At 41.4% G+C, this 16450-nt stretch overlaps 1 long non-coding RNA gene across 1 annotated transcript; it reads right to left on the bottom strand.

Annotated features, from left to right (window-relative positions):
* Positions 1–2698: 2698 nt before the first annotated feature.
* LOC139754760 (uncharacterized) lies at positions 2699–15450 on the bottom strand. The gene is made up of 2 exons (XR_011713945.1): positions 15395–15450; positions 2699–2785 (listed from the first exon to the last, which is right to left on the bottom strand). It is a non-coding gene; the product is annotated as an uncharacterized lncRNA (long non-coding RNA).
* Positions 15451–16450: the final 1000 nt, after the last annotated feature.

Here is a 16450-nt window from a genome sequence, read left to right as displayed (position 1 = left end):
TATGTGGCTCAGCTAATCACTGTGTCTTAATGCAACTAATACCTACAGACTCTTTTATTAAAAAATGATTGAAACACATTTACATTAGACATCTTTGTTAAATAAAGGGGGGTTATCTTCATAATGAAAAATGAAGCACAGTCTCCTTGGAAGATTACGTTAACAGCTGTGAGATTTCAAAATTTCCCAACAAAGATTCTCAGTAACTTGTGCGAACACAATGTAATCCTGCATACAATCAAAACGCAATATAATCCTGCATAAAATCAAAACGCTTACATTATTTCTTAATATATAAATTCAATGTTACTTCATAAAACGTATTTATAAGAAAAATTTAAAAATATTAGAAGTTAGGTAATTGTAGTTGGTGGGAACATTAGGTAGGAGCCTTTAAAAACAGTGCCCTACAGTTGCCCTCTCCCAGTGGCCTGTTAAGGGTAATGCACTAAAGACTAAGTGGCACGAGTTCACTAGTTATGGAGACTGCTCCCATGGCCACCCCCTCAAGGAAATTCCCAAAGGGAACAGGCATCAGATAGATATAGAAAAATATCTATAACAGCTGAATTAAATCCACGATGTAAGGTTTGAAGGAAGGATCTCACATGCAGTTTTGTATCTATATCTCAGATGCCTGTTCCCTTTGAGAACTTCCTCAAGGGGGTGGCCTGGCAAAAGTGTTTCCATAACGACTGAACTCCAGAGCTGCTTCTTAGCCCTGAACAGACCACTGGCAAAGGACAACTCTAGTAGTTTTTCAGAGGCTCCTATCTAATGTTCCTACCAACTACTACTACCTCAAGTGTCTACCTAATGTTACAAGCTACTGCTTCTACCTAAAGTTCCTGTCTTAACATTCCTAGATTATACTTCTACCTATTGCTCCAACCACTTTGCTAAAAGGCAGGGACAGTGTAAATCACTCACCACAGGAAAATCTTGAGCTGCATGAGTTAAGTGTTGTCAAGCATTACTTGTGACAAAAAGATACTGTTTGTGTAAGGAAAATCAGTAGGTCACGTGTCATAGGAATGCAACTTGACAATCACCGAGGTGCTGGTTCATGATACAGCCATCACTAACTAACCCGCCAGTACCCAGGTGGGTAGTACCAGTGATATACCTCCTTGGTCAGTGGCTGCCTACCAACTACTACCTACAATGGATAGTGTTTAGTTGTTATATAGAGAATAAGGAAATTTTTTTTCAAAAATTATTTCATGGATTTTTTTTTTTTGAGCTTAACGAAAGAAAGTCAGACCATATACCAATTTTATTTATATTTTACTTCAGGCTTCTCAGGGCCAAAACTTTTAATACGGCCAAGATCAGACTTCCAGAACCAATTAAACTATAACTTTTTAGTCCTAGGTGTAAATAAAATATCACCAAGATGCCAAGCCCCCATCAAAAAGAACAAGCAATACCCATTACTGTTGCCTTATAGCCAAAGATCCTGGAAAGTAAGTGACATTATGTTGCTGGTGAAATGTCAGAAATACCATAAGTTTAACTATTTATAACACTGGAACTGCTATGAAAAGCATCTCGGCTCTAGTTTACACTGAAACCAAGCACTGTTAACAAACCTGTTTGAAGAATCCCAAGAGGGTAACTAGTAATCCCTAAAAAAAAAAAAAAAAATCCAAGAGGGTAACTAGTAATCCCCTTAAAAAAAGTGTTAACATATAAATTATGTAATTAATTCACTACAACCACCATACATTCATAAAGTATCATCCGGAATGTCTACTAAAAGCCTTAAAAATAAAGGATTAAATATTTCGATAATTTTCAATAATTACTTCTACTATAGTAGTATAACATTTCTATGATTTCAGGTAACAATGGACTGATTTTGAAACTTTTTTCACTGATATCAGGAACACTTTTGTCACCAATCAGTCAGGACAGATTAGGTTTTTGTGTATTTACATAATTCAAATGAATGAATAAGGTTCATGATCACTGGACCCCTTCTCTTAATGCACTCATCACTGTTTTGGTTTGCTGACTGATCTGCGAGTTTAAACCATAATATTTGGGCTAGTGATATCAAGTTAACAAATTATTGCAGTAGGTCAGGAGTCAAATGAGTTTAGGACAAAGTCAGGTGCTAGTGGTCAAGGAAAACTAGGTTCCCCCTAACTGAAGATGGCATTTTACGAGCTGAACAAGTTCAATCCTCGCAAGTGGTTTGTAGTCACATGAGGTCACTGGCAAAGAGGTTTTACATGGAATACATACCATGTGCCATCAAAGGTCATGAAATCTATGAAAAGCCATAAGTCCAATTCACAAATAGAAATAGTAAAAGAATTATTCAGTTAAAGTAAGGAGCAAAACAGTGCTGTGGGTCAAACAGCAGAGTGGTGTCACATATGTGAAAATGAAGGATATGAGTCAAGAGTATGAGGAATGTCTACTGAAACCATGTGATTCCTCAGCCAAGATTATTTAAGGTCATCTGAAGGGGACAGGTCAAATTGAGTTACTGAAAGAGTAATCACGTCATGGGACAAATCTGTCGGTCAAAAGATGCCACCAATGAAGTGGCATTTTCAGCTAATCAAGTACAGGAAAAGTAAATCCGTGATACCAAGTGCATTCATGACAAAAGTCATGCTTAAGGCGACAGACACAATGAATTTATTACATCTATGGATACACAAGGTTAAACAAAATAAATACTAACCCTGCAGACTGTGCAGGTGCCTGGGGGAAGGTTCTCAGTGGCCACAATGACAGTAGGGGTAGACATGACTGGGACTTGTCCTGGTACCTGTCAGGAGAGAAAGAAAAGACTTGAGCACCTATGAAGAGCCTCCAGGCAAGGTTACAAGTATATGACACATGAAAAGAAAGAAATGAACATGCATAAGCAATGTGGTAACCAAGGTCTCACAAAAATCAACATGGCTCTCACTTGAGCAACATTCTGAATCTTTAAAAAATGTCAAAAGTGGTGAAAATCAAGAAAAATGGCAGCTTTTAATGTTAAATCCACTAAAGATCATTTTTCACATTAATCCTAACATCCAATGCCTTTTCCATTTGCATACGGTTAAATGAATACTACTTCTGGTGACTTTAGATAGATTTAAACTGGGTGAAATCATTACATAAGAAATGACAATGAAACTGAAGTTGCTAAACAATAATCCAACTCAAAGTAGTTTTTTTAGCATTCCATCATCCTTAAAAGACATTTTCAACATCTATTTTGTCTTCAGTATCGCAACCCAACACCAAAAGGCATTAATTAGACTTTAAAATCTGTGAATTCACTGAAAATGGAACCTTTTGCGCTTGAACTAATTGTGACTTTGCCTATGCCACGTTTTAGGGCAAGTGAAGAGCCGCCTTTGGCAAGGCTGTATTATTGGAACTAAATTTCTTTAAAGAGCCTCTCACTCCAAAGTCCATTATTTCTCTGCAACTGGAAGTAGTGCAACCTTAGAACATCTGGAAAAGGGGTTCTGGAGTAATTCCAGGCCCTTTCATGAATAGGATCCTGAGGGAATAATATAAATATACAAATGTGAGCAAAGGAGCCTTTCTTAGTTCCTAGCACTACTCACTAATGCGGGACATGGCAAACAAGTGTCAAACACACCACTATGGGGCTATGTGGGTTTTTGAAAGTATTGTCACTACACCACACTTCTGAGTGTGTGTGCCATGCAACAGTCGTGTACATCTGGTGCAAGGAACTTCCTCCAAATAACCTTGATTCTCTCTGCCAACAGGACCAGAAGCCCCATTTTCCTTCATGATTTCCTATTTTAATTATCAAAGGGTAAGTAATTAGCTTTAACCACTATCCCGAGGAACAATTATTACCAATACCTCATATGCATCTAATGTTTTTCAATTAAAGAAAGTCTTTACAAATAGCATGCAGGAGACATTTATAGAAAGGGTGATGACAATTCGAAATCAACAGTAATGGATGATGCTGGAGATGGTATTATAAGGGTAATCATGAAGGGCAAAGCATTATCAGTAAACTCTGCTGTCCTCGCAATGATACAGCCATGCCAATGATGACTTCACTCACAGTGTGACCTCGACCAGGTAGGTTCCTGATATATATTATATATATATATATATATATATATATATATATATATATATATATATATATATATATAACTGATATGGCAAAATGAAGCCCTGAAAAGGGGCAACAGAGTCTTTCATGAGCTAGTTGCGAAGTCATGCCAGACGTAGCCTGAACATGGCTCATGTCCTTCAACAATGTCCCATCCCGTCCCCGTCAAGCGTCTCTGGCCATAAGCTGGTGCAGCTGCAGGTCTGTCGCCTTAAGGGGAGGAGGAGGACCCCATGTCCCTGCATTATTCTCCATGACGCCCGCCATGTCATCAAATGGAACATTGACATTATTCAAACCGTAAAAATAAGGTGGGGAAAAAAAGTGACAATTAAAGAACAGCTAAATGTCAATCCAAATGCACTACCAGGAATATATTTATCGAAAATTATCTAATCCGCCAGTACAGAAGAACCATTAGTGGTTTCTTACACTCCATCAACGACCCTATACCACCGTCAATGGACGGGGGAAAAAATATGAATTATGTTTCCCATCTCCACTGGGTTTAGCCTCGAAGCTGCAAGGTTACCACGAAACGGGTCCTGGGGTTCCCTTATGATCACGATAATAATAATAATAATAATAATAAAATAGCGCCTTGTCATTCAGCACTTATCAATGCTTGCGGTATGTATACAACGTAAGAGCAACATAATATCCCTGATGGATTTGACTATTAAAAACTTAAATCTACAAAATATCAAGTACTTCACCGACAATTGCAGTAATACTATTATCAATTAACAACTGTGTACCACAACTGGCTTATCACTAGGCCATTCCGCAATCTCTCCCGACAAATGGTTATTGTCTAACCCTCACACATGACACTCCATCTCACCACTCCATCTCATTAGCCCAACTCCATCAAGACGACTCTTCAACAATCACCAGCTTAATTACGAGTCCAGCACCAGCACCCACGAGCTAACCAATCAGAATCACCAGTTGGGCCTCGTCAATCATCGCTTCTACCACACGGTAACTCCACAATTGTGAAACCTGCTACAGACTCGCCACAACAGCTTGTGTCACCACTACAGTGAGGTATACCACATGTGATTGAGCTCTGTTGTGAAACTGTGTGACATTACAACAATATCTAGATGGCATAAATGTTGTTAAAGTCATATAATTAATCCAGAAAGACCTTCACTTCCTCTTGTGCGGACGTGAATGAATGAATGACAATCCCAGCCACCATCTGACATCGGGTAGGTCAACCCAGACTTCGACCACAACGCCCTAAGTCTACCGCCATAATGACATCAACGTCTAATTTAGTCCAGCGCTGGACCACCCTTCTCCATGAACCTCCACGAGTCGAATCCCGTTCCCAAGGAAACCAACGGCCGATGGACATGTTCATAAATATGGAAGTGTTGATAAATAATGTCTGGCTGGATAAAAGGCAAAACACAACGGTGCTATGATGGCATGGCGTGGCAAGTGGCGCGTGCTCCCACTCACCCCCATCAGGGAACCTTGTGACAACGTGCGGGGTTACGTTAGGTACGAAAAGCTCTCTCCACTACTCCATTCTCTTCCCCTCCCTTAAAACTGACTACAATAAAAAAAAGGGGGAAAAAATAACGCATTGAACAGACATGGAAACCAAAAATAACACTGAAAAGATATGAAACCTATTTTTTGTGAGTTAAGACTAAAAACAGATGGATAGCCAAGTCGAAGTCACCTTAACCCTGACAAATGAAACTCCTCCACACCCACACAACCACTCCTCCACACCCACACAACCAAGACTATCCACTTCTCCCCCTCCCTCCACAGGTACATAGCCCCACCACCCCTCCTCCTCCTCCACCACTACACCTACCTCATCTCCCCCACCGCCGCCACCCCCCCAATTGTGACTCATCTCAGCCCCTCCCCCACCGACGACCCACCTCCTCCCTTCCCCCCACCTGCATCACTACCCAAACCACCTGTTCCACAATCGTCCATCTGTGCCTCTCGCCAACGCCCTCACCAAAAACACCTGCTCAGACACGACCACGCACTCGACACTTATAAACCCCCCCTGCCATCTGTTCTATCCTCCCCCAAACAGATCTATCCACCACCACGGCCTCTCGCCACAATCACCAATCATTACGACCTCCCAATCACCAAATCCTTGACATGAGCGTGCAACACCCATCACTTGCCCGACCGACCCGGCCATCGTCACAATCCCACACCATCGACTCCCTTCCCATCCAAAACACCACCTGAGAGACAGGTGGTTGGCCCATCAGACAGGATGAGTCCGCTTCAGTAGCGGAGGAACACACTCGAAGGTCGAGACACACGAACAGGTCGGGAGAAAGTGCAGAAAACGCTTCGCTACAGCGCGGTACATAGACGAGGTTACAGAGGTTAGTTACAGCCAAACGCCAGTCTACACTGCTAACACTGGGCCTCCCTGCCTACCTACTCTCCTCAAATGCCTGCCAGCCTTCTGCCTTGCCGCGTAGTCTTATCTATTGCAATTCCTTATCTGCTACCCACCCCATTTCCTACACTTCCTGCGGGGGGGGGGGGGAAGAGACCACGAAATGACCTTTCCTCTGTAGGACAAGGTCAAACAAACCCTCACAATACCCACAACTTTCACATCCTCCCCCTCCTCCCTCGCCTCCACACAGCCGTGGCCTCAAAAACACATACAAGACGCGAAAATTCTCCCCCTCAACCCCCACCACCACCAAGTGGTTTGATCTATGAACTCCCATCAACTTCTTTAAGTCTTTAAAAGAGTTTTGTGTGGTACAATATCAAAATTACAGAGCCAAAGAGCTGGGTCTCTGGAGGTCTAACCACAGTACAGCCACGATGTATTACAAAATAAAACGAGGTTTGTCAGCCATGATTTCCTAAATTCTAAGTCTTTCGCGAAATTATTAAAAAAAAAATAAGAATGGTAGTCCAACACTTCATCATTTATATATGAAGCTATTTTAACCCACGTAGGCTTAACGGCTGTCACAAAACTGCTATATATATATATATATATATATATATATATATATATATATATATATATATATATATATATAATGCGTACGAAAACTGAAGAATAAAGATTCGGTATTTCGGAAACCACTATACAAGGAAAAGATCGGCATTCTGGAACACATTACATGGAGAAGATCAAGGTTTCGGAAAATAACAGTGGTTGCTAACATGTTTCCCTGACCATAAACAAGGTAAAAAAAAAAAAAAAATAGCTCTACGACCAGACACGGTTCCCCCGCATCCCACACAGGGAGCGAGACCTCGAACTAAGCTAGGCCCGCCCATGCCAGAGACGATATACCACTAAGCTTGGCACGCCCATGCCAGCCACGCCACTATAAGCTAGGCACGTCCATGCCAGCAACGCCACTATAAGCTAGGCACGCCCATGCCAGCAACGCCACTATAAGCTAGGCACGTCCATGCCAGCACGCCACTATAAGCTAGGCACGTCCATGCCAGCAACGCCACTATAAGCTAGGCACGCCCATGCCAGCAGCACACGCCACTATAAGCTAGGGACGTCCATCGCAGCCCGCCCTATAACTAGGCACGTCCATGCCAGCAACGCCATATAAGCTAGCACGCCATGCCAGAACCCATATAAGCACGTCCAAAGCTAGGCACGCCATGCCAACGCCACTAGCAGGCACGCCACAGAACGCTATAAAGCTAGGCACGTCAGCAGAACCATAAAGCCACGCCCACGCACCCACTAAAGCTAGGCACGTCCATGCCAGCCAGCCCATACTAGGCATATGAACGCATAGGCACGCCCATGCCAGATTAACATCATATAAGCACGTCCATGGCAGTAATGCAATGCCACTAGGCTAAGCGCGTCCATATCAGTAACGCTATCTAATCAACAACAATTACAAGATCTATGAAGGAAACAAAAAATCCACCCCCCCTAACGAACCCCCTACAAATCGGGGTTCGTGGCCTCCAATATAAATGCCTCCCCTCCTTACTTAGGAAGACAATGACGTCGTCTTTTCTTGGTCTACCACATCCTTTGTCTCGTGGTATTAACTCTGACGTAACTCACATATGACGTCAACACACACACACACACACACACACACACACACACACCAAGTGTCTGTGGAGGATATACAATACACAACACACTAGGACAAACTACAGCAAATAAAATAAAAAAAATAGCCCATACTCTTATATTTCCGTGTTTGCCTTACGGACCATAAGCACAACATACACAAAACCCTGACTCAGTACCGGTATATTGCAAGAAATTAAAAGTGCAACTCAAAAAGACAGAATCGGTATATTTAAATCGAAGAAAAGTCCACTACAATCTCTTTACCGGACCTTTTAAAGATGTCGAAGGAAGATTAAAGCTATTAATATCATGGCAGACGATTTGTAGTACAATCTAATACATTTAACATTCATATAAATCACTACAATAGCTTGCAACAGTTATTTAAGCATAAACAGGACGGAACAAGCTTACTCCAAGATTACAATTTCGCAAGCTTAAATTACCGCTAAATTACGGGGCAAACGAGGAGAGAACTGACGCGAATTATATTATTAAATGCACAAGATTCGTACCGAACTTAAAATGACACGATATGCATTATCGTACTGCAGAAATTACACGAAGTATTTTACATCACCGAATACTCTTCACCACCACCAAACACACACACACACAGACACCTTTACCCTTAAAACACTTAGACGTGGGTGTCTGTTGGCTTCCTTCCTATATATACACACACAACTACCTCGTCTCTAACACCGATCCAACACACCAAAATGCAAACATTGCCAACAAAGCCACAACAACCAACACCCAGCAACATTACATCCTTGACTAAAGTAAAAATACGTGAGTTCCGAGACGATTCTTATAAAGACACGAGCGAGCATTTCACCCACAGCTGTTACACTTCGCATACTTGGAAAACAAAAATTGCTATATACGTATACGTATTCCCATCACTCATGTTCACACCAATAAAATTCACTTACCCAGTCAATGTCTAGATTATTTATTCAAAGATGTTTACAATACTTGTTCCCACTTCTTTTTTTCTCGTTGTGTAATCTATGTTTCAATCACCGAGTCTCTCTCTCAGGATCTTGCACCTTCCTCCTTACAATGGCGTATCATCTTATTTTGCCCCGCCGCAGCCCGCAAGGATAGGGTTCTGAGTGCACGATAAATTAGCCACAGAGATCAATACCTTTGAACACGCTCTTCCTCTCTCTTCCCTCCGCCATGTCCATCTTCGATCTGCTTCTGCACACTGAGAAATCCATTACCCTTCCTCCTAGCACCTAGCCGAACCCAGGCGCCTACACTGCCTTCCAACAATGAGCTGGGTGGCTATCGATCAGGGACACGGGCAAAACACCAAACGACCACCACCACCATCTTCGATATAGACTTTCTGAGGATGTCTTGTGTTTCTCAACTGATCGAGGTAGCGCCGTGAACGAAACCTGCTCTCATTTAGCCACATAACAATGCCTCTTCAGTGTCATGAATACAACTGAACATAATAAATAAAACGAATTCGTTTAGCGTCTCAAAAACACAAACTACGTTTCTCACCCAATACATTCTTTTCCTGACGAATGATTTATTCATAATATTAATAGAAATAAATCCAATAAAAAAAAATAATGTACGTAAAGGCTTTTCCCCGACAAGGTCTACTTTTAACATAACGTACTTCAACCGTCATTGTAATACTACGCATCATTATCCCCAGTAATGAATCATTAAGACAAGCCCTAATTGTGTCCGAAAGTGTATATATATATATATATATATATATATATATATATATATATATATATATATATATATATATATATATATACCGTTTACCAAGTTCCAACATCATTATCGTCAACACAAGCCTCTCTGCACTTAAAACATAAACACAAAACTATTTCAAACTTACCCACTAGAAAAACAAAAAACTAATCAAACGAGGAAAACGTGATACCAGAGAGAAAATAGAACATACAAATACAAAAATAAGATCACGACACGCACCCAACTCAAGTCCCGAATCGGTCGATCGAGAGTACACACCTCAAACTTTGCTTTACCCTGGGGAACAAATACTGTATATACCGTCATGCCCGACCTAAATGCATGTGTGCCTGTGGGCGTGGTAATTCTAATGTACCTACAAGGTGCGTGCTTGCGTCTCAAACGTGTGCGAACAGTTCTATGTAAAAGGACAGCACACGTTTCGACTTGAGTTCCATTCCACGTTCCCCGTTCTTCCTTACCAGGCCAGATGCTTCATATCAAAGCTGAACGCCTATTATAAGAACACAAATTCCTTTTCTCTTTTAATATTACGACGGGATTTCTCTCCTCTACGATTCGTTCCAAATATCATGCCTGCAAGCCTAGTGTATCACACACCACCAACCGCCAAAAATTTATATTCTAACCGGTTCTGTCTGCGACTTGAAAGCGAAACACACACACAACACACACACACACACAGAGTACAATCTCTCGTACGCGCCCAGAATTACTTAAGCCAGAGTACTCTTATATAACAGTCTAATGCCTTCACGCATCCTAGGTTTCATCTTGCGCATCGTAATCCATACACAAAAAAGTGGAGTCGGCTACGTGTGTGTGTGTGTGTGTGTGTGTGTGTGTGTGTGTGTGTCATAACCATTTGTTTGTTACGTGTTGATGGTTTTACACGCGTCCCGTCTTTTAACACTATAAATGTACCATGTCTTTACTCCAACTGGTAAGTACACACACACACACACACACACATCCTTACCCACACCAGGTGTGTGTGTGTGTGTGTGTGTGTGTGTGTGGTGTGTGTGTGTGTGTGTGTGCAGGAACTCGAGAACCGACAGCATGCGAGGGTATATAAATAAGACGTACGGAAGTCAAAAGAAAATGTTGCCGGGTGTGGGTTTTAGGTACCAAATCTCCTTACATTTTACTCTCTGTGCCGCAATGAGGTTTAACATGCTTTATTAGTTCAAGTAATAGTTCACCGTGAAGTCTGTTCTACTCCTACACCTAGGGCAGTTCACCGAACACAACATAAGGATATGAACCCTAAACACACACACACACACACACACACACACATCCATCGCAACTGAATGACTTAAAAACCTACTTAAGAGTCGTCAAATACAACTGAAAGTTCAACGGCCTGAGTATTTCTTTTTTCTTTTTTTCGTCCCCAGGCGGAGAGAGTAAAGGAACCATACGACCACGTACAGCCATAAATATCTGGACCAAAACATGCAACAACACATGAAGCACAGACGTGACATTGGACTTGCGACATATCGCCGACCGGGAAACGGGTCCCAGATAAGCTAACCCATTTGTATCATCCAATCCTCGCCCCTTTGAGATATGGACGCCTATCTTAATTAAAAGATGTCGCAAGTATATAACAGGTCAAGGTATGATACACGAATATATCGACGTCAAACGCAAGCAATATTCATGAACCCGATGCCATAGTGTAAAAAAAAAAAAAAAAAAAAACCTCTCCCGTACTACAAACACTTAAAAAAGCAAAAGTGACGCCCAGAATCATTTTACATCCTCATTAAAACTAAATGGCTTTCATGCAATATTCTCTCTCTCTCTCTCTCTCTCTCTCTCTCTCTCGTCCTTTAAAATGTTTTTGCACTTGCAACGTCTACCCTGAAGAGCCTCATATATATATATATATATATATATATATATATATATATATATATATATATATATATATAGCTAAACCACATAATTTTCTTCTCGTGACGAGTCTTTTCAAATCAGTGTTACTCCAGAAGAAAAAAAAAACTAACTACGTTCAGCAGCGCAATGAAGTGTGTGTAGTAAGAACGTGTGTGTGTGTGTGTTTGTGTGAGGAATTCCGGCTTAACACACCCTCGTTAGTGGGAACAATCAACCACTTGACAAATATAACAACACCACCACAACCACCCACTTCAACCTCACTACATTTCCAGACACGTCTCGAGCGGCCTTGCAAAGCCCCCCCCCCCCCCCCCCATTCCTCGATATGCACTACGTTGGAAGGTCCACATCCACAACATACAACCAGAAACAGACCATCATATATATATATATATATATATATATATATATATATATATATATATATATATTATATATAAACTACATACACATCACTCAAACCAACCCATGATTTTGAAACAAAAAATTATAATACCTCATATACAAACGAGCTTATCCATTTAACACAAATTTGTAAAAAAAGAGAAAAACCTACGTCTAATAATAACAATAATAACTTGCCAAGAAAAAATTTCCTCGGCTGCTGCTCATTTCCCCTTGCTCCTCGCCATGGCTTGGGGTGGTGCGACGTGCCACATATACAGTCACGTACGTGTATATAATACAAAAAATCGTACATAAAATGTACGGAGAGAGAGAGAGAGAGAGAGAGAGAGAGAGGCATCAAAAACAGACGCAGATATTCAATCTTTGTCCCTGACCGGGAAACAAGGGGCCTTCCAAACCTTCCTCTTCTTATCGCCGTGTTCCCACATCCTGGAGTGTTATGACGCATTTCCTGGATGTGCTCGGCTTTGGAATTCCACACACCTACAACCAGAACCGCCCTGGCAGAGGTAAGGTAGGGGTTTGGTCACACGGTGTAATGTAGTCAGTGTTTGTGGCGGTGTAATGTAGTCAGTGTATGTGGCGGTGTAATGTAGTTAGTGTATGGTCAGTTCGCTCACCGTTGTGATGATGATGATGCGGATAACCTATACTGGGGGAGGGATGGGATACGAAACGGGACGGGATGGGACCAGGGTGCTGGGATGTTGCTGGTCCACATGGCGTCGTCGCCTTGGCTGACCGGGAGGGAAGGAGGAGGAGGAGTCCCCCCCCATGGGGGGTCTGTGAGTGGGTTGCGGGGTTTCGTTCCAAGCGCTGGACAAGACCATTACACGTCTACAAGCTGTGGATACCTATTTCCCTTCTATATCCCCACCAGGACCATCAGCTGTTTCTTTTATGTCTAATCCAAGAACGATGAATACGTTTTCTCTTTCCGTTTTACTTCTAACAGCTGAAGAAACAAAACTCATGAGTATAGTCATTTAAAGTAACGTAACGCGGTTTTAGCTGACCTTTCTTTCGCAACACATCCTGTAACACAGTAATGGAATCCTGTCTAACGTATATAACGAGACATTAATATGGGAAGATGTGGTCAGCGGATGTGGTGGGCGCGGCTACACACGCCCCACTCAGAGCGTTGGCTGTGGCGGGCGGCTGACGGCGTTTACATTTCAGATCAGCTTTTAATTCATTTACAATTTACAAAGGTTGTATGCCACTTTACAACTTCGATTTCACAAACCAACGATCTCTAAGGTTATATATGAAAAGGAGTTATAGTCTGATGACATTCCACGACCATATTATGAAAAAAAAAGTTATGCGTACAAAAATTATACAGAGGGTCAGCTTGTATTAAAAACTGCCTATCTGTAATGCTAGTAAAATTCCCACGGTAAGCAGAAATAAATTTCTTGTAACAGGGACAAACGTAATTAATATTCATCGTATGTATCATAAATATACATTACAACTACCGGATCAAAACCCTAACATAATTCTCCCATTTAGATTTATATCGCTAGTTTATCAAAACTGGTGCGAGTTTGTGTGAAGGACCAAATCACAGTTCTCTTCATTAAACTGCATGCCATGTGTGGAAAGGTATCGTCTCGACTAATTACATTAAGCAGCAACCCCAAAATACCTCTAAATCCATATAATCCTTTATGAAATGTAAGAAAAAAATCTTTAAAAACCATATGAAAAATAAAGTGTTGGCCCCGAAGTACATACTTGCCTACCAAATCAACCAGAGTCAAATGATTCATAAATCAACATGACGCCTAACCTTATGTCTGTTCAGAGAAGAAGAAACAAGAAAATCAAAACGACTTCAAAGTGAAATGGGACGTAACACTGGCTTTGTAAGCAAAACGTTTCAGTACCAATGACTGACATATGTCACACGATGAACATAAAGAGCTTATATATATATATATATATATATATATATATATATATATATATATATATATATATATATATTCTCCGTACACCATATCCTTCAACAGGCTAAGACGATGTTACAACCATAATGCTAATAACTTACATTACTAATACAATATAGTTACAAGTTGTTCAACCCCACTTTGTCTCTTAACTTATTAATGACATTTTCTAACATCGTGTTTGGCCCAAATACGTTCACAAAATGGAAAGAAAAACCATGTTTTTCAGCATCGTCCGCAGAGGCAAGTATATAATTGTCGAACATGACTGCTCGAACCATCTTGGAGCGAGGTGCCATGGGGCAAGGGGAAGAGGGTCGTGCTTTTATATATATTTAATCAAGTCTCTTGCCACTGCCGCATTATAAACACACGTCAGATAACACGTTACCGCTGCCGACTTCGTTCGGTATTTAAGATAAGATATAATTCAAGTCTTAAACTCGAGGGTGAGGTTTCTAATAATTAATAATTAAAACTAAAAATCATCGGTTGGTAACAAGGAACAAATATGGTTGGATCCCACGGTGTGAGAGGGGGATGGGGGGAGAAGCTTAAAATGGATGAAGGGAAATAAAAGAGATGAAGGCTGGTGATAATCATATCAGGATTAGGTGATGGGTTAGGGAAAGTACAAGGGGGACTTAGGATCACAATTATACCCAATAGATTCGAAATATTCCGCTGTATCATTGTCGACCAGACACGAACGCTACACGTCCACCTTCCTAACCCACAACCAAACAAGGCCTTAGCAACAAGACCTCCATTTTCAAACCGATCCCACTGCCACCTTTACGATAATTCTGCAAGCCAGAATCCCTCGCAATAGCGTCCAAATCCTGCCCCATCTTCCAACCATTGGACGACGCGCGTCTAGCCAACCATCATGGTTGTAGTTCACAGGCTATCATTACCGTGACATTTAACGACGATGTATGCATTAGTTAACACCTGATCGTCATGACCAGCGAGTAAAATAGACTTTCACAAAATACCACAGGAGCTACCTTGAATATAGGGGGGGAGAATTGAACATTATTTTCACCTGCCTCTCCTTCACAATATCAACCCGATAGTTTCACAATCGGGGACTGCTTTACCACACTTCCATCATGGACATTATCAAATTGAATGACAACACTCAGAACTAACCGACAATAGGGTTTTAAAATGCGACTTGGCGGGAGAACACACGCACGCGTCTTCCCTCAATGGCTGGCGAGCGAGTACTGGCCACAGCGACGACAATGTTACCAAACCCCATCAATAACACAGACCTTTCCAGGACAATAAAATTATAAATTCTGTTACGTTCATGTTCGTTACTCTTTGTTAAGGACTTTAATAAGAGACAAAAATTATTCTTGATAATATTGTTTGTCTAAGCCTTTTTTTTTTTGATATTTCAAGGCATTATTTTGTTTATTTACTTGAAATGTTTGTAGCATCCGGGATACCTTGAGCTTACAAAGGTTGGTCGCCAGTATGGTACTACTTCTTACATTAAGGGGGGGATATATTTATATATTTTTTTTCTATTTGCCTTTACTTTCCTGTTTTTTTTATGTGGTTGCATTGAAGAAGGAAGAAATATGACGGAGGAAGGGAATCTCCTCTATTCTTACAGAGAGTTAGTATAGCCAGTAACATACGAGAAGAGAATTCCAAAAATACGATGCCAATTGATAAATAGCTTTCGAAAAGCATTTTGGCGTCCATCTAAACTTCCCCGCAGGCAAGTGCAGCTGGGGATGCTACCACGCAGCAACGACCAGTTCAACAACGCATAACAGAAACGTGAATATGGAATCAAAATGCTTATTGGTTTGGCATATCAGCACCCACAACAACCTCCCCCCCCCAAACATAAAGGAGAAGGGGGGGTGTCTGGGGAGGAAGAAGGGAGGGAGGAGGTCGTCTCTGTTGATGACTGAGTTTACGGGGGAGGGAGTGAGGAAGGTGGGGTGTGTACCTCCTACCCCAATCCCCGGGTGTGTGTGTGTGTGTGTGTGTGTGATCCAGTATGGCCACGCCCGTACTCCGTGCGGATCTGGGCCCAGTCTCTTGTTCTTTCTCTCTCTCTCTCCCCCAGACAAAAGGGTCGTCTTTATAACAACCCCTTTTTGCCACCTATGGTAGCTTGGTATTGTACTGGGGTATCTGGTAAGGTGGGGACTATTGAGATTTAGACGTCTATGCGAGAGCTTT

This window comes from Panulirus ornatus, chromosome 17, assembly GCF_036320965.1.
Source record: "Panulirus ornatus isolate Po-2019 chromosome 17, ASM3632096v1, whole genome shotgun sequence".
Classification (NCBI taxonomy): Eukaryota; Metazoa; Arthropoda; class Malacostraca; order Decapoda; family Palinuridae; genus Panulirus; species Panulirus ornatus.
Note: the sequence above shows the minus strand (reverse complement) of the source record. Positions and strands in the feature narration are given on the sequence as shown.